Source organism: Lepeophtheirus salmonis, chromosome 13 (assembly GCF_016086655.4).
Source record: "Lepeophtheirus salmonis chromosome 13, UVic_Lsal_1.4, whole genome shotgun sequence".
Classification (NCBI taxonomy): Eukaryota; Metazoa; Arthropoda; class Copepoda; order Siphonostomatoida; family Caligidae; genus Lepeophtheirus; species Lepeophtheirus salmonis.
Window position 1 is genome coordinate 9407684 of NC_052143.2, and position 21274 is coordinate 9428957.

Below are 21274 nucleotides of genomic sequence, written 5' to 3' on the forward strand. Positions count from 1 at the left end.
CACTATAGCTAATATTCATGGGTATCCTAACTCATTTGATGTACATAAATATCGGCCTGGATGTAAAATATGTATATATAAACTAAAAAATTAATTGAGATTTTCTGCTTTTCTGGGTTTTTGTTCAAAACTATTTTTATGTTGACATTCCAAATTTGTATATTTCTTTTTTTTATGTCTTCAAAATTATAATTATAGGATAGTATTATCTTTTATTTTTTAATCACATACTTAATTATGTCATCATTATCGCTATAAATATGGATTATATAAAGGGTTCTCAACTTGGCTTTAACAAAAAAATAAAAAAATTCTAAAATCCTTAGAATTTACAAAAAAAATTCAAATTATTATAACTATTATATTTTTTTGTAAAAAAATTTCAAATATAGAATAACAAATTTCAAAAATCCAAAGCTGTTTGCAAAAAAGTTCAAAAATTAAATTGGAACAATGCGAAGGGTTTATTCAAATCTTAGGTAAATCAATTCAAAAAAATGAATAAAAATTTTAAACTCAATAACTGACGTAGCGGTTCCATTAATTATGTCGTCTATAAAAGTCGCCATATGTCATAAAATTTTGTTTTTACTGTGTCTAAGTATGTGAGGAATGCACATACATTTACGAATGCAAGCTGCGATTATCAACTAAAATAGAATAGATTCTTCTACTTTCGGAAGACAAAGAATGTGTATGCAAATTTAAGTAAGTTAAAGAAATTATTATTAAAGTAATTATTTTATTTTTTCATAATAATTAAGCTCAATAAAATTATTATTTTAGTATTCATTTATTGTATTAAGTTCTTATTGGGCTATTTGATTTCTGTCACAAGGGGTGCTGATATCTCGTGACGTAACTCTTCTTATAGGGCCCTTATGTAGAACCATAAAACCTATAATATATATATATACAACATTTTATTTAGAGGTCGGCACTCATACACTAGGATCCAACACTTTGAGTTTTTACATCTGATTTGTTAACAAAATTTATTTATTGTGATATTAAATCGTAAGGATGTTGTAAAAATCTTTTTAGACTGAGCTCCTCTTTTATTCTAATAAAATGACTTTTTATTATTTTAAAGCAAATTACTATTTTTAATCAGTTCTCCATGACTCACCTCTTTTAAAACACTAAAAGTAATACATCATTTTTTATAAACTCATTTAAATCAAAATTACATAAATCCAGCCACAGACCGAGTGGTTCATTAAAATCTGAACATTTTGAATTTTAAACTTCATAAGGATATAATGTATTACTTTACAAAATAAATTGTAAACAAATTAATACTCTAAATAGATGTTTATCTGAGCTATCTTCTTCATTAATGTAGCCTTCTTAGTGCCAATGATGGCTTCCAGGGGGCGACGGAAGGCCTGGTAGCCATTGTGGATTTAGTTGTCTGTCATGGCATCCCAGTGCTGGCTGGCAATAGCTTTGAGGACCTCGGTGTTTGGATGACGGACACTGCAAGCCTTCCTCTTGACATGCATCAAAAAGGTGTAGTCGAGGAAAGGTCGGAATCAAGGCTGAGAAGGGAAAAGGGAGGGGGGGGGGAATGTCAAAAAAGAGTTCAAAATATTCTGATAACGGAGTATTTCTTGGGCTTCTTTCACTGCTGGTGTCAAAAGTAGCCTTTCCATCCTCACAAGCCTCTTTACACCCACTTTTGTATAGATCTCTAGACAATCTGGTGTGAAGCCCCAAGATCTCTTGCGTGGGCTTGAGAGGATTTTCCTGGGCTGTTTTCTTTAACTCATCCGGGTCCAGTTTGGCCTTTTTGATAGAACTCTTCTTCCTCTCCAACTTTTTGGACTTGCCGAAGCTAGACGCTGCTCCTGAAGACACTGTACAACTTGGTGTGCTCGAATGGAAATTTGATCAATCACGTTCAAGTATCATTTTCTCAACTTTTACGTAAACTAGTGAGCTCTGGTTTGTTCTTTAACTAATTATTTATGTCTTAATATATCAAAATATGAATTAGTTTCAATAACTCAACCTTCATTAATTATTGAATTAGTAAGCGTTCAGATTTCAATTGACCATCCAGTATTTCGCAATGTCATACTCTTTGGATTTACTCATAAAACAAATTCAATGATACGAAGTTATTTTGCTATTATAATTGTTACTTATTTATACATTCATATTTCATTTATTAAGCATTAGTTAATAAATATATATCCATTTATAGGTATGATATGTCTCTAAAAATAGACAAAAAGAATAAATATATTCCATGGGTATTTTGTTAGAGGAGAAACAAGAAATGCAACCTGCAAAAATCTCTAACTCTTTAACAGTTTTTGTTTCTTGTACCTGTTTACAGCCTTCCTATAATTATATGGTGGATGATTGGTGCACTCTTACTTTGTAAAGGCCTCATGTTGGGACGGGTTCGTCGATTTACTGGACATCACTCTCATTTTCAAGTCTCACCACAAGTTCTATATTATATTCTGGTCAGAAAATTGGCCATTCTAGGAGCATTATTTCATTTGTAGGTCAGAAACAAATCTTAAAAATACTTGAAACATGCCATTATTTTCATCACAACGATTAAAAACCATCATAATTTATACGGGTATTAATAATTTTGAAGGCAAGTATAATATAATAAAAATATTGTTAAACTATATTTTTTCCTCCATTAGTGTTATTCGAAATGTTCCTAAATTCCTCTCAATACCAGTAAAAAAATTATCTCTTCCCAATATGATGAAACAGTCAGCTGATGTTTACGAAGGGTTTAATTAAGTAATACCAGAAGTATTTCTCACGCCTATTCCTTACACTCTGTAAAATAACCATTCCAAGTTATTGAGTAATATTCAGAGCTCCTAGCTACTACCACGTGCACAAATATTGACCACGTGGTCTTCGTTCCCCCACTTTGTCTACAAGCTTTATTTAAGTATAGCTATATAGTTAAAATATTCATACACAAATAGTTTTATATTAATTTACTACAATCATTGGTGGAATTAGAGTGAGCTCTTGATAAGTTATCAATAGTTCTCAACAATATTTGAATAATAACTCCATAGTTGGGAAGAATTGGCTAACTATCACCTTATTTTTGAAAAGTTGCATGATACAATCAAGATAATAACTTAAAGATTATAACTGAGGATTTTTAGGAGAGTTAAAAGAGTAAATTCCTGTTAGACTCAAAGTAAACTTGAGGGTAGACATGAGAGTATTCCTTAGCAATGCCCTTGCTTGATACAGAGTGAAATTTGTGCTTATTTTCTTATTTGTATAGTTGCTTATAGTTAGTTTAATAAAATGTCAAGATGGCTAGGTTGCTCTCTTCCAAAACACTCCTCAAATTGTCAATATTACCATGTCACTTTTTTTTACATACTGACAAGGCTTAGAATTAACAGTTCTAGTTAAATGCCTTGGTTATTTATGTAGTGATACATATTTATCTTTGTTTGACTTTTATTATTTTATTACAAGCGCCAATAAAGTTTATTGCTGTCTAATTATGTTTTATATTAGGTAAATATAGGTATGTAAAATGTACATTGTAGAAAAGATTATTGGGGACATTAAAGCACTTGCCTTAGTATCCCTATCTTGATTGTAAATAAAATAATGACCCACATACTGGGGATATTTCCTGTAAAATGATCCTGATATTTTTTTATAAACTTTTTTTTATATAAAAAAAAGTTTTTTATCTAAAATATTTAACAAAAATCTTTCAAATTGCTACTTTAATTACATCTGAAACAACACTGTTGGTAAGTGTTAATAGATATTAGTTTAATTTAGCATAAAACACCTTAAAAAAGGGGCCCACTTAAATTATCAAGCTTGGAGAGAAGCCGTTGATGCTAAGACTCCAAAAACAACAGATTAATAGGGAATATCCTCTTTCTCACAGAAGCACTAGCCCCAAAACCATAACTGGAGCTGAATATTTTGCCAAAAACAGACTTTAAAAAATCAATCATAAGATAATGACAGATTATGTCACTAAACTTTTAGACCGGATCAACTGCAAATATATCTTTAAAAAAAGTTAAAAAATTGACTTGGATTGTGCAGTCCGTTCTTTCATAAGAATTTTGTCAGCATTTTCCTTAGGGCCCGTATATACGACCGCAAACATAGTTATTGGAGCCATCGTGAAATATTTGACTTCCATGTTTCTTTCCATTCTTCCATGGGACATCCGCGCGATGTTTACCGGCCCCTCTTGAATAGATGACAATCTCCTTATGTTCCTCTCATCTTTCATGTGTTTTTTAATCAGCTGGACGGACCGGATATTTACTTATATGATGTCAGCAATTATCCAAGTTGACAATTGCGCTACAATGATATGTACTATCTTTGATGTCTTGCATCGAAAACTTTGTCCAGAAGGGAGATATCATTTGAGAGCTGAGATGCTAAAAAGCTATGGGAGTTTACAGAAACTTTGATCAAAAAGTATTTAATTTAAAGTTTGAAAAAAGGACTGTAAATATGTATCACTCTGTATATTTAAAATGAACACATGGGCTCTAGGGGTGAAGAAAATACCTCCACTGCAATAATTAAAAATAGTCTTCATTATTGTAAAAATGTATCTACATATTTACCAATAATATACTCGGATTAATAATAATAAATTAAGACCTCCAACCTGGTTGCCATGTGCAAAGAGGGATTATAATTCCTATAAAGGTATCATAATTGTTTTTATATCATTTTAAGTGAATCAATTCTCAAGTATAGGATGAATCAATAATTGTTCTTGCATTTCTAGTCCAAGTCAAGTCTAAAGAATGAGGCCTCAGTGTGACTTGAATCTAAGTTGACTTTGATTTCCGCATAAACATTATTCAAATTCAATCATGTTATACATTAGGGCCATCAACTCTGATATGTTTCATTTTTTGTCGGTTTCATTCGACTTAAAATAAATGTCAAATCAAAAATCAGGAAAGACCAAAAAAAATCATTGTTATTTATTTAATACAACATGATTTCATCAAGAATCATAATTTATGAATGTCTAAGGTATTTTTAGATTGCATTAATTGCAAAATATTAACAACATCCCAATCCTCTCCCCCCCCTTCTCTCAGTCCTAAAGCCACCACTGATCAGCCCACCTGTCTTCTTTTATAAATAAATTTATGGCGATTATATCATATCCAATTTTTTTTTAATGATGGATGTGTAGAGTCTCAAACTTCAAGTCTGAATATATCAAACTCGAGTTCTAACTCGAGCAATATATACTTTATATATCATACATGAAAGACAGTTTAAGAAATTTTTATGAATGTTAAATTGGGTCACTGAGTTTATATCTTTTTTGAAGGGGATCAAAATACAGTTGATTGATGGTCGTATATAAGAAAGAATTATCTACCATCAAAATATCTTACATCCATAAACATGTTTTGATAACATCTATGTGCATTTCAAGAAAAAAAAAACCCTTATTTTTATAAGTATACAAAATAAAAGACACGTTATTATGCCTTTCATACTTGAAATAAACTTAATTACAACTTATATTATATGTGACCCGTGAAAGAAAAGAAACAATCAAAAATGATTTTTCTCAAAAATTGAGTGTGGATCACATTTTTATTCTTTGACAAATTATCCTTAATTTCTATAGACAAATTATTCTTCCTGCAAATTGATCGCCACAATAACAAAAAAAGAAATTGCCTTTTTTTCATTTTAAAGGCCATATCAGGCCCAATATAACTCTTTAAAATAAAATAAAAGTTCTAAGCCATAGTTTACATGATTTAATTTCTTATTTCATCCAAATAATTTGAATACAATGCCTCGCATAAGATATTCAAATATGTCTATGTTGTTTTATGTTGATGCAACACATATTTACTATACAAAAAAATGTCTTCACTGTTATAAAATATTATATAAAAGGGTTAAATAACAACTTATAACTTATTTGATGCATGGGAGTATCAGGTACCCCCATGATGCTAAAACAAAATGTTTAATGGTGCTGCATCGTTTATCCCATAAATATATATTTTTTTAATGAGAATTTTTATATCTTCTAACGCATAAATAAGCATTTATTTTCATTTTTTATCATTTTTGGATGTAGATAAAAGCTGGTTGTTGTCCTTTCTGAAAGGCAAATGAATATACTCATCCATACGAACACTTCATTACGACATACTACTCTGATAAAATAAAAATACCTTTATTACCTAATTCCGAATTCAATTATCATTCAATTCTCAAATTTATGTTAGTACGCGTGTCCACAATCTATGTTGATAACGTAAGCCATTTTGTATTTTTAGCTGCTTTTAACAAAGTTAGAGGTTATACCTCTTTTGATGTCCTCTCCAATTGTCTACTATTGAAGAAAAAAAAATTGGAAATAAAATATCAATTGTGGGAAAAAATTCATAAAACTTTCAACAGATTGTTTATTCTTCTAAAATAGCCATTTTTGCAAATACTAAACTTTGAAAACTAAACATTCTTCCAATTTTGTTTTTATAGTATTTAACAATTAATTGATTTTTCCCCAATTTTTTTCGATAGTTGAAAATTGCAAAGCTCACCAAAATAGTTCAAACCTTTTTTATGAGTGAAAACTAACTAAAAATGTTAAATTTATGGACATGTGTACCAACAGAATAATAAAATTAATTTGATAATCGAATGGGAGTTGAATTAAGAACAAGAAAAAAACAGTTTCTTTTTGACCAAACCTCGTAATTAAATGCAGATTTTAATATTTTCTACACTTTTAAAAAATAATCCTTATTTATAAAGTACTTATCTTTTACACTAAATAACTCCAATGTTACTACTTAAAAGTACTCACACCTATAAATAAATGTAATTGTAAATTTGAAGCACTTTTGGTATTATAAAAGGAAACAGAAAAATGACAAGGTAATTCTGGCAATATAAATCATGTTAAAGAGGAAAGCAGTTTAGCCATCATGATGTTTTATTTGATTAGCTACAAGTAGCAATGAGAGTAAGAAAATACATACAAATTCAACACCGAATCTACTAAGTACACAGACTGCGATATTGATAATCACTTATACTCTGAGTGCAACTAGGATTTACACTTGTAACTCCAAATCAAATCTTCAATGTAAATCAATGCCATTCATGAGCACACGCAATCGTTGTAACTTTATACTTACACTTAGATATGATTTCTTCAATAAATAAATAATAATAATACTAGCTTTGGAAAATAAAATGAAAAACACAGCTCAGATTTCCAACTACAAAAACTCTGCCCTAGATCCAAAAATCTTTTTGCAGCTATATTCAGTACCATGACTCACGTATGTTTTTTAGAATTTGTTTTAACTATATAATAATGATGTAATTTTGACGTAGCGGCCAAAATCTTTAGAAGGTATCCGAGTTAGAAGGAAACGACGTCCATGGAAGAATCTTTGCTAAATGATCTCCTCATGGATATGAACCAGTTAGGTCATCATCTTTTATTTTATACTCTTCTGGAGTTATTAATATCCAATGATTATAAAAACTAAGTTTTAATTCAGAATAAGGGTAAACTATTATTATTGCGAAAGAAGGATACTTTACGTTGTATTGAATGAAGTAAATTTATAAATTAACATAAGTACTTTCATACAAAATGTGTTGCGGGGTTTTTAAAATATGGCACTTTTTCAATGATTTATAATTGGAACAGGACCAATTTTAAATCCCTTGTAAAAGGCAAATACAACCCAACTATTCCTTAATAAAATTCCAGCCATTTCATTCATACTAAACTTGACTTGAAAGTCAGTTCTGAACACTCATTATATGATATTAAATTTAGAGTTGATTTTTCCTATATTGTAGTCACACTCAATATTTATGATCTGGCCTGAAATACGGGTCTGGAAAAAGAGTTAGTAACAATATAACAAAAATACTTCTTAAATTGAATAAATATTTTAATTTAGAATTTAGTAAGGCGTTTCCTCAGAAACACAAAAATATACTATTTATTTTGTCGTCGGCTATCGATATTTTTGCTTCTTAGCTTAACTTGTACCGAACGTTGATTAATATTTGAATAAAAATGATCTCTCGTAAAACTTTAAACAAACGGTGAATATTACTTCAATTTTTGATAAAGAATGTTCAAATACCAACGGATTTTGGTTTTTTTTACTGTTTCGCTTATGATGAAAAGTTGCAAAATATTTTGGTTTTCCCCATGTTTTTATGTGAATGTTATGTGAGAGTAAAAAAAATTATAATCAAATTGTACAAGTCGCAATTTCTTCGTTTTAAATACATTATTTATTTACAACATTGATCTTTCTTATAACCAACTATGAGTTGATACCATAATTTCATTTATGTCTATTAAAATTACAAGGATATAATTTAGTAATATGTAATATAACAGTAGCATTTAAACTTCATTATGCGCTTTTGTTTGTGACATGTAAAATTTGCTTATACAAGCTACAACTTACACAAAATTGCGATTTGTACATCCCATATACAGGTCAAGTCTGATAAAGACGATAATAAGAATAATAACATTTAATTGAATGCCGGATTTCTTCCTTAATCAAACTAGTTCAAACCATGATTTATTGAGCCTTCTTAATGATTCAATAGGGATTTTGTTTTTCATTACTATATGATGTATAATTTAGTTTCAAACTTCATAGATGATTTATTTTAGAGAACTTTGACGAAACTTTTCTAGAATAAAAGAGTTTGTATAAAAATAAATTCTAATTTTCATTTATGAATGAAATTATTTACAGTAATTGATCATTAATGAACCTAAATATAATCAATCATATTGTAGGTAAACTTGAATGTAATCAGTATAAAGTACGTTTTAATATTGTTTTAATAGTGTACATAAATAGGTATAGTTCCATAAGAGCAAGTTTTATTCAAATTGAAATATGATTATAATTTTAACTCAGAGAGATGTAAAAAAAATGTATCACTTGCATACATATTTGGTTCACATACAAAAATAAATCTTTGTTTTGTCAAAAAAAACAACAAACAACTATTAAATGATTATTATTTGACATATGTTTAATACATACAATGCATTAAAACAGTCAAACCGAGGGATTTTCCACCTGAGACATAAACAAAAGATTAATTAATTATGATAATTCACTTTTATACATGTACTACTCTGATAAAAAAGAAACCATAATTTTCTCATTTTTAAGTCAATTCTCCTTTGATTCTTACATTTTTTTAAATTATGTTGGTACACATGTCTACAACGTAAGTAGAAATTTACGAAGAAAACTAATTGACATTAAGCTTTTTTATTGTCAAAAACAAAGTAACTCTTGGACATGTGTACCAATATTCTAAGAAAAAAAATCAGACTTGTCTTAAAATTAAATTTTGAACTTGAAAATATTGTTTGTATTTTTATCAGGCCTCGTATATACATTTACTAACAGAAAAACTTTTTTAAGGCATCAACGCTTCATATGGACATTCTTTTAAAATTGGCATTTATTACAATTGCAAATTAGTTAATATTTTACGTCTAAAAATCACAGTTTATAGCAGATTCGAAGAAGTTTGAAAATAAAATATATCATCTTACCAGATGTATTGTGTGTACACGTATAAGTTTATAGTACATATAATCATATGAACTTTTGTATTTCTTTCTTTACAGTAACCTTGTACTTTTACTATGCATGTACATTTGTGCTGCGTCAATATAAAATCAATCCTGAACAAATGCCAAAAAAATGAGAAAATCCCTATATATGTTTTTGCTTCATATATACAAACAGGCTAATATTTCAATCCCATATTCGATTCCAGGCTTTGCATTCCAATTTGGGATATGAGTTGAGATATTCAAATATTTTAACCTTTTATTTACGGTAAAAAAGGCTTATATCAATTTATTTTTATTTTATTGGACGACCAATTTTGTTACTTAAAGTGTAATTTGCAGGTCCTGCAATGAGTTAATTAAAATAATTCTTGGCAAGAAATTGAGGAAAATTTGTAGAAATAAACAAATTTAAGCCTGATTTTGTATTGACAAGATACATATATAATACGTTTTGGGAAAGTGCTCTTTGGAAATACAAGACAACTAAAGGAAAAGTTATGAAGGTAAAAACTCTTATTTTAAGGATAATGAACCGGAAAATGATGTTCTCTAATGTTTTTTGCTTCAATGAAGTATTTTTGAAAGGCTTGAATTATATTCAACGGATAATATCAATATTTATCTCCTAAATTGAAAAAAAAGTGGAATCGCATCATTAATTATTATTTTTGTTTGTTTTCTCAAAGTACATGATTAGGTCTATATGTCATAAATATTTTGGGTATGTAAAAAAAACCACGGAAATTAAGATGGTTACCCGGACAAATTGAAATATGTTTGAGAGAAGAGCAGACTAGCTATCATGGCATTTCATTAAATTAGCTGCAAGCAGCTGTGAGATGTAGAAAATAGACATAGTTCCTACTTTTTATCAAAAAACAGCTCTAATTTCCATCCTCAATTCTACTTTGAGTCCAACAGGGACTTATAACTCTCTGTCATTCATAAGCACACACACACATACACGTTTGGTTGCTCTTTATAATCATAAGTTATATATTCTCTCCTCAAGAACGAAACAATAATGATAACAGCTTTAGAAAATAAAAATAAACTACCGAGGTTGCCAAAAAACAAAAAACTCGCACTCTAAAATTACTTAGAATCTACAACCATATATATAATCATTTTGTATACAATATGAAGAGTAGATGGGTTCTACTATATTATTCTCTATTAATACATACACAGAGAGATAAAATTAAAAGAAATCACATAGGGATGCCCTTTTCTTTAATTTTAGAAGCCATTAATGATTTTTTTTTTTTTTAATCAAAGACTCTGATAAATAACTGAATATGAAACAACAAGTTCTTTTATTATTATTGTTGTTGTTTTTTTGGTTGAGGGTGAAGCAACTCAATTAACTCTTATAGAGAAAGCCAACAAAAAAAACTACAAAATAAATACATCCATGTAGACTTGTGATTCAGACTTGAGACACTCCCTACTTTTTGGTGGCATGAATCCTATGTACATAGGAACTGCATAATTGTACACAATAGAAAAGTATTTATCTAATTAATGGGTATAAAGGAGACGCAGGGCTGCATGATTTTTGTAATGTCTTTTTTCAAATTGTAATTATCTTTAAATGATTGTTAGGAGTTCTTTCAGTAAGAAGTAGCAGGTATTTAGATGTGGTTGCCTTTATAGAATATATATATTTATTTACTGTGCCCTCCTACAACATTGTTTAGGCAGGTATACATATAAATATATAAAGTATATATTTGTAAACAATACATAATACACCTGTTAAAAATAATTGTATATCATAGATGTGTATCTCATTAGTCATGCCATAATGCATAAGTAACCCATTTACCAAAAGACACATGTAAATAATAGGAGTGTCCTCAAACTAACTTCCAAAAGATAACTTCCACTTACCCTTTAAAGATTATGCAGATCCTTTCGAGTCCTTTTCTTAGTATTACATCTAACCTAATCAACCTTTTGCACAGACTCATGCAAAAGTACAAAATAGCATCACTTGGAAGTGGGGGAAGGGGGGAGATTTCTTGTAGTGAGGAGGAACGAAGAAGGAAAACCTCGTGACTTTGGTACTATTCAGTTATGCTCCTGCAGAAGGATGTAAAACCACAACAAATTGCATCACACAACCTTTTCTTCTATTGACGTAAAGTTGAAAATCTATTGGATGGAAGCTTCATATTTCCCTTTCAATTTCCACTTGCATGGATTTATTTCACTTTATTAGAGGAAAAAACCTTTATTTACATTAACATAACATTAATTGTCAAAAAACCTCGGTATTGACGTGGAGGAGCAAGTTGACTACTATTATTAGTTATACGTCCAAGGCCTTTTCATTTGATATTTTGTTATGTATAATGTGTGTTTTTTTCTGCTCGAGAGAAAGGTCCCTTCCTAAGGATTTTTTCTTTCTTTCCATCACTATGAAAAGACCCGCCATTTTAGCCTATAACTCCCTGATAGAAAGGCGAAAGGGAGAGAAGAGAAGTAGTGTGTATGTTGTACTTGTATAGTCGTCGTAAATGCATGGAAAGAGAAGTACAGACAGAGGAAGTGAGGGGGGCGCAGAAGAGAACGTTTAAAATGAAGATATTCCTACATAGTACCTTCTATTTCTCATACAATTATTATTTTTTTCAAATTAGGATAACTTATTACTCTAAACTCTTCCTAATCAAGAGTAAGGATTTATGCTGACAAAAGCCATGAATATTTAATATAATGCTCCCACTTAAATCATATATCCTTTGATGTATAGCAATGGAAGAATCAATGAATAGGTGTATAAGTTCTATCAATAATAGTATGACCGAGGGATTTGAACTAATATATAGAAGACCAAATCGATTAGGAGTGTTACATATTTGATATAACTTCGAATAAACATATTTAAAAAGCAAATTTCTCTATTTAACTCCGAAGTTAATATTTCTTCTGGATCGTCTTCACTCTTTTCAGTGTTGCGTCAAAACTTTGTGGAACTATTCTAAGGTCCTAATTTTAAGGACTCTACACTTTTTTCTACAATATCCTTCCTCTCAACAAATTGAAGATTTTGTGTGAAAACAAAAATACACTGCCTTTTTATGGCGAACCACAACTACAACACTAGCAAATTTTACAAATTTTTGTGCCAGCTGTTGATCTGCTTACTCATGTCTTCTATTAGTATTTTAAAGTTTGAATTAGTTATGTAAAATTACATCTCTAAAATGTGTATATCTCTACTATTAAATAAATTAAAGTGTAGGAGTTGGGAAGAATGACAATTAAGCTTAGCACCAATTTAACTTTGGGCCTTTATTCTACCTCTTCTCAAACGAAAAACACAAAAAAACTTTTTGCTAAGATTAAGACCTTTTTACTAAGATTGCTTATTATAATAATTTTTAATTTTGAGAATTGGAATACATGTTCATTTCTATAAATAATTTATTTAATAGAATTTTTTTAGTTTTTGGCCAAATATTACGATTTTTATTCATGAGAAATGATTGACTGACTTATTTTGCTGATTTTAATAAAAAAAAGACTTTATTTCTAAACATTTCTCAAAATTAGATTGTCATTTGTTTTAATTGCATTCATGAATTTTTTGAGATAAAAAGTTCCCAGACTACTCAACTAGAGGATTTGAATGCTCATTCATCAAATTTAATATATTAGCTTTATAGTGTTGAGATGATTTTGCAGAGCAAAAAAGATTTTTAAATTTGGTAACCCATCACTCCCTTTCACGGTTCTAGTACAAAACCTCTCGAAACAAAACCCATCAAGAAAAATTATCACAAAATAACAAAACTTTTTGGTATAATTTTTTAATCATTTTCAAGCTTTTGTAGAGTATAAACATAGTGAACGGAGCTTTCTACGACAGATATACTACAAAATGGATTCATATGTAATAAAATGGCTACTCCCGGGTAAAGATTGTTCCTTCCCCGATATATACCTAAAACCATGTTGTAATAGCTAAATACTTTTTTACATTCCAGTTAAGAGTTTTCAACGTGTTTTCAATGTTAGTAAATTATTACAAAAAATATTTAGGTATAATTTTAGATTTGTATAATAGTTATCATTAATTATGTATTTCTTAACTAACTGTATTATAAGATAAATTATTAATAATAAATAAGTATAATGAAATCATTTAGAAATTGAACAAAATCTTTCTTGGATCAACAGTAGAAGTTGGTCACCAGGCTTTCTCTTTTTTTTTTTTTTTTTGCCTAATACCTATAACTCAGACATGGTTATTTTTAAGGATCATATACTTTATTTTATTTCCAAGAAGAGTTTGAATACATAAATTTATTCGGGAAATCAGTAAAATAATAAGAGAGCCCATTTTATACAAAATTTCATAAATGTAGTAAGTCTGTAGATAAAGAAGAGATAAATTAGGATTGCAGAAAATTTGAATGGGATCCTTATTGCAATAAAACCATAATTTAAAAAAAAAAGAAGATATTTTCAGAAAATATTTGACAAAAACACTAAAATACCAATTTAAAATTGTCTAGACAAGACTGTATTTCAAAAGTTGCCTGAAGTTATAAATAATTTTGCTACAATCCTAATATACGTTTATAAAATATAATTTTAGTACAAAAAAAATGAGACAATATAAATTACATCTTGGAATCTAATAGGCATTATTTAGGTTAAAGCACACAGTAAAATTGACATATTTCAAACTGAAATATTGAGCCAGAATTTTAGAATTTTGAACCGGGGTCAAAGAAAAAACTAAAAGTATTTTCAAATTATATGTCAATAAACATAGAGAAAACCTTTGGGTCATTATGATTATATCAACTTTTACGAAATGAGGATCATCCGAAGTATGTAGCATTACTATACAATGTTATGTTTTCACGCTACCAATATTTTGGGAGTTTGAATTAGTATTTCGATAATTTTTCGACTAACAAAGTTATCAAAGGACAATTTACTACAGCTGACACAGGCGTCCGTAGGGTTTTGTTTTGGAATGGGAGAGAAAATTGTTTTGTTAATTACAATTTCTTTCTTCTTTTTTAAACAACTTTCATTCTTGATTTTTATATAAAGGACAAAATTACTAGGGTTAAATAATTTTTGACCTGTTTTTGAAAATATTTAGTGCACCTGAACGTACTAGTGTTCTTATTAATTTAATATTATAGCGTTTTAAATGCATAAGTACCCTGGTAAAACTGAAGTACCGGTATACCAAATAACCTTAGTTTAATAGATACCGGGTCGTCCAAAAGTTTTGATCTTAAAATAAACAAATTAAATCACTCCCTTCTCAGCCTTCAGGTCATCGACATTGGAGTGAGAAGTCTTGTTTTTCTTGCCTCCAAGACTTACCAAACAACAAAGTCCAGGGGGTTCATGTTGGGCGAGGACAAAGGCTAGAAGTCTTCCGGTCAGAAGGGAGCCATGTTTTCCCTGCAGAAATGCTACACCTTCTTGGACGTGAGTGCAGGGTGCCGTCTTGGGTAAACACATAGTTGTCCCTGGGGAAAGTCCTGTTCAACTATGTCAAGACATGGTACCTGAAGACCATGTAGTAGATGTTCGTGTTAACTTTCTCGTGGTCATTGAAGAAGTAGGAAGGTATCTTGCTGCCGTCGGACGCCACGACGCTGAGTACCATGACTTGACCTGAATATGTGGTCCTGAAGATTCCCTTGAACCTGAGCTCTTGATTCAGCCAAGAAGCCATCATTTCTTCAGTTCAGAACAGCGTCCACTTGTCGACATGTGCACGGAGGAGGTCATACAACCTCTGCCGTTTGGCTTATTGCCCGGACATTTTTCATCGTAAGAAAACAAAACTAACATCAAACTGTTGCTTTCAGTCAGTTCTTTTGAATGGTGCCAAGTACAAAATTGTCATACTTTGAGAACTGCGGCTAGACGTCCTCGAATACGATTCTAATTTTTGAGAGTACATCCTATACACAATGAGTTATTAAGTTTATAAATGATCGCAACCCCAGTATATCCATGCACATAGGTACAATTTATTTATTCAAGGATCTGCCTATAAGATATATCGGGTAAATGTAATAAAATAAATAATAAAATCACCCATAAAAAGATTTAAAAACCAAAACGATTTACAGAAGAATAAACGGTCTACAGTCTGAAGACCATTGCTTTAATATATTGAAAATTTGCCAATATTGACAGTAAATGTATTTTATTTAAACTACGTATATAAATATTCAAATACTTTGTCTCCATGGTATTTTGATTATTCTTAATATAAAGTTATGGCGTATTAAAAATATACAACACAAGAACAGGATATTCCTTTTATATAAATGATGAAATTTTTGAAATTTTTTTCAAAAAAATATAATTATTTTTGATCAACTTAGGATTTTTAATTTTTTTGTCCAAAAAATAAATGTTTGAATTTTTTTTCCAGACAATTCCAAAAACCATGCCCCCCCCCCCCCCTCCCCCTTAAACAAATATTATATAATCCTGTGTGGAGAAAGTTTGGAATAGGATAACATCTTTATATATATAAGTTTATAAATTGTTCAATAATATGTCTATACATAAAATAGCGATTTTCATAAAAGTGAACGATATATATAGATATACTTTGTCAATGTCATGATTTCAATAGATGCTTATCCTAAATAGAATATTTTTTATCATGATACAACTTTGTCAAATTGAATTTGTATCCTCACTCATGGTATTACAATATTTTGATAAGTACAAACTCTTAAATAATCCTTCAATCTTAATAATCCAAATGCATATGTATATAACAGCAAACTGGCAAACATTAATTGAAGATTTGCTTCCAATTGCAAAATATTTCGTCAACAAATAATTACTTTAAACCCACTAAAAAAAGATGAACAAATATTTCTTTTGATACATTGAGAGATGTTCATATCCTATTTTATTTGAGAAATATTTATGATGAATTCACTCTTTGAATTGTTAATAAAGTTGTTTATCTCAAATATTTATTAAAAACGTACAGAAATGTTCAACTGTTTTTTATTCGACTTGAAGATTTAAAGAGAGAAATATAATTACTTTAAATTCAACTCATTAGAACAACTAAACAAATATAAGGTGTATTAATATGTTTTTCATGAGTACCAAGAAATATTATTCATATTTATTAATATGTGAGGCTTTCCTCATATGATTATATTGTAGATACATTGCACAGTAGATCTCTCAAATTACGAGATACTTTGTTAGCGAGGGCATTGGAAAGTAAGTGTTTATTTTCAATTTTGATCATTTCTGTATAGTTTCTGTCCTTAAATCCCCCTTCAATAATCAAAAAATCTCCTTCAAGGAACACTGATGCAATAAACATTCAACTCCTGAGATTACATAGACATTCTCAGTGATTCAAAAAATATGTCCTGTTGGTATTTCTAAATGAAATAAACCAAAAATTAGCGTGGTTTCCCTCACAAATGGAAGAACTTTTGGGAGGAGAGATGCTTAGCTGTCATGACGTTCTATACAATCAGCTGCAAGCAGCCGTGAGAGGATGGAAATAAATACAAATGACACTCTGTATATAGTAAGCACATATAGTTTGGAATTACTCAATTCTACATATAGTTCAACAAGAACTCCTGAGCAAACCTTATTTTCTACTCTCTGTCTTTCATAAGCACACGCACTGATTATTACAGTGTACTTAGATATTATAATTAAAGAGATGATATTAGTTTTTTTCGACTTCTTCGAAATGTATGAGGCTCCTAATGATATAATTGAAAAGTGTATATGAACGCTCTTTACTTCTAGTAGATTGTAAACAAAGGCAGAGAGAGTTGCACCGTCTCGCGGTAAAATAATACAACTCTTTGAATGATATAATTATTTATTATAAACTATAGGTCCATGTTACTTAAATAAATGGGCTGTGAAAACGGATAACATATTTTTTTTTAGTGTTCATTCTGTATTATTTAATTATAAAAGTATTTTTCTTGATTTATTAAGTTCCAACTAATTTTTGGGACATTCATTGACAAAAAAAACAACCTGTTTAATTGTGTCATTTGCTAAGGAAAGGATAATGTTACGAGCTATACGATGATGAATGCAGTTGTTTTGAAGAGTAAAGCCATCGACGTTGATACCAGCATGTTCTACATATGTATATAGGTATGTGTATTTGTATATATGTATATACATCCTTTTATGTATGGGATGTTCAATATCCTATACAGTCAAGCAAGTACCCTACATGCATATGAAGGTAATTTCCTTTCGTTTTTAACAGTAGGCTTAGTCTTCCACGTCATTCCTTAACTATTAGATCCCTATAATTGTATCAATTATTTACATACATATATTTACAACAATGTACACATACATTTCTAATTGGAGAAAATAATATCAATGATCCTTAGCGATAAATAATTGGGATAAAAAGAGTCCTTTTATAAATGTTAGTATAAATAATTAGTTAATTAATGTAACTGATAGTTCTTTTAAATGTTAACAATAACATTGCAGTAAGTCCGGTATAAATGTCACTCTACCACGGTAGATACTCATAACTCCTAACAAGTGTTCCATGAATGAGGAACAAAAAAAAAATTGTACCTTTGTGCATTTAAATGTTAAAACAGAGAAGAGTTTTGGGCTGAAGCGTTCGTGTCCACTACTCGCTTCGACCAAAAATTGAGAAAAAGTGGCTAGTAGGATATAAAGAGGGGGGATTGAAAGGAATCCAAACCAATCGATATATGCAATTACTGACAACATCAACGTAGGTCCTGTTCAGCTGTCAGTACCACAGTTATGCACGTCGCAAGTGACAGCTTCAAATCCCGTCAAACAAGGAGGAAAGGGTAACCCGAACCAAGGCTTTGATCAAGCTAAAATAGAAGCCTTCCATGAGAGATCTTGTCTTTTTTATTTTTCTCAGATGAGAAACATTTCTGTCAAACCCAGAAGCATAACTTGAGGGGCAATAGATGTTTGGTAAAATATCCTTATAACATCACAAGGGATATGAAAGTCAAACCCCCCACAGCACCACAAGATCTCTGAGGGCTGAGATAAGGAAGGATTTCTAGACCCTGTAGAGAGAAAGCAGGGGACGCTTCTGGGGAAGTTGTAAGCGTGTGGTCCAACATAACGGCGATTTTATTGATTTAATGTCAAATTTACGTTATAATTTTGATTTCTATAAGGTTTTTTTTTTTTTTTTTTTTTTAAATAAAGTCGTTTAAGAAATAAAGTCAAAGCATTGTTTTTTTTCTATCGGCTTTCAACCTTTAGATAAACCACCCTTTAAACTAATTCAATTTAAACTTTTATTTATATGAAAGGATAAAATTATATTATAACACTTATCTGAAGATTTGTTTGGGCTGTACTAGATTAATAAACCGAATTTACGTATTCTTTCTACCCAAAGTGCAACTCTACGTACATTTTTGTACCCAACATGCATAAATATTATTCAAAATATCTAGAAAAATGTTTAATACATTATGGTTAATTGAGCAAGGTTATTTTATTCCTATTAGGCGGGCTGTTTATCCATCCCAGATGACTAACTTTCAAAAATTGTATGTTTACTGAAAACGATATAAATGCCTTGAAAAATATTGATGATAACGTATTTGTTATGGAAGAACTTATATCGTGCGTTTTAATTAGAGAACGTTTAAAAAATGTTCTCCAAGTGGTTTTTTTTCTATAATTAAGTAATATTTTCGTTCCAACATGTGAAAAAGTTATAGATGAAAGATCAAAAAGCAGGGAGTCCATTAAAAACTATGTTTTTAAATTAAGAGAAGATTTTTGAAAAATGTGCAAACCACTCTTTAAAGGCAGTGCAAATTCCAAAACTGTCCTTGATTCATACATAAAAAACTTGAATCATAGCTCAACAGCCATAATTTTTTGATATTTTCTATATAAACTAGGTATATACTAAGCTTTTTGATTAAAATAACAAATATTTAATAAATAGCACTTAGTATTCACTTATGCAAGAGAACGATAATTGTAGTTAAACAAATTATAAGCTTCTATCAGTTAGTCATAAAAATGTATAAAATATTTTGGATTGGTAACGTATTTAACTAAATTTATTATTGTAATATAACACTCTATGCATAAAAAAAAACTTTATCAATGATGGTTTTAGACCAAATGAAACAATTTGAGATTCTAAGATCCATTTCGAAAATTTACAAAATAAGAAGAAGAAGAAAGAAAAAAAGAGTGACTAATCATATTATTTGGCACTCTGATTTTTTATTCTTCAAAAATATAATTATAAGGAATTTTACACTGAATTTGTATATAAGTGAGACGCTAAATATATTGAGTGTATATTTAGTGGGATACATATCACACGGTGTGGAATAGTTGTGAGAAAAAAGTTACTATGTAATTGTCGCAATTTATCTTTAAATTCTTATTGACAACAGTCAGGTGGTAAGAGGTTGTATATATTTGTTTATTACTTCATATAAGAAAAAAGTTCCGAGAAATTTACGTTTTAATAATGAACGAATCATCTAGTGGGCAATATAGCTATTCAAATGTATTGAAAAAAGATTTTACTTCAAAAGCAATTAGAAGGAAGATAACTATTCATATTAAAACCATTGATGGGGGTCGTATTCCAGAAGTTGAAAACTTAATTTTTAGAACTCTGAAGATAGATACACTCCACTCCTTCTTCAAGGAATTCATATTTGTCCTGGATCTCGCCTTATAGTGGTTATAGTTCTGAAAAAAGAATTAGATATTAGTATTGCCTTTTATCACGTAATGGATAACTTTCCAATAAAGAAGCAAATGAAAGGGATGGGGGGAATTAAAGGAGTTGTAAGAGGGTTAAGAGCTCAACGTAAAAACAAATCTGGAAATCATTGTATTTTAAACATGGATTTACTTTTTCAACGAAATGTAACTGGTGAGTATTATCATTACTTCTGGATTGCTGTAATCGCCGAGTTAGAAGCGAGGGCCAAGATAGAAAATGAAAATAATCCCCTTCTAAGGATTAAAAATCTTACCAACAAAATTATTACTCAGCTTCAGTAATAAAGAGAATAGAGTAGGGGGTAAAACTTTAGAAAATCAAGAGGACATCGCAGAGACATTTCGTAAAACCTACGAGAAGTTAGTTGGTGGGTTCAGAAGTAATTTATCTAAAAGGAAAAGAACCTCTAGATTCTTTAACTAAATATTATCTGAATATATTCGGAAAAACTTAAAAGATAATAAGGCCTCTGGTCCAGATGGAATTGGGGGAAAGATATTTACGAGATGCAGGGAAAAGATTGTCCCATATTTATATAAAATGGGAAACTTTATAGAAAATAAGGGATATCTGCCAGAAGTTATAACTCAAGAACGAATTGTTCTAATACCCAAAAAGCGAGATGGGTTAAGCCTTGACAATTGGAGGCCAATCACTGTACTAAACGAAACATACAGAATACTTTGAGGAGTGATATCAAGTTAAATTGAACCTATGTATTTTAAATTATATGATAGGATCAGAGCAAAAATGATTTTTAAAGGAAGAAAAATATCTGACATTTCCCAGAATATTCAGACAGCGCTTGAAGCAGTGGATAGGAACAAGAGTTTTGGAGCTATTATTGCCACAGATTT

At 29.9% G+C, this 21274-nt stretch overlaps 1 protein-coding gene across 21 annotated transcripts in view; it reads right to left on the bottom strand.

The window, feature by feature from the left end:
* Cadps (calcium-dependent secretion activator 1) overlaps positions 1 to 12056 on the bottom strand; it is a 78041-nt gene extending 65985 nt beyond the window's left edge. For 17 of the 21 annotated variants that reach the window (XR_011783408.1, XR_011783407.1, XR_011783405.1 and 14 more), the window contains exon 1: positions 11525 to 12056. The gene's annotated coding sequence lies outside the window, so the exon portion shown is untranslated. The remainder of the gene's footprint in view (positions 1 to 11524) is intronic. The other 4 variants (XM_040723752.2, XM_071893063.1, XM_071893061.1 and 1 more) reach the window with 3 other exon arrangements.
* Between the last annotated feature and the right edge of the window lie 9218 nt (positions 12057 to 21274).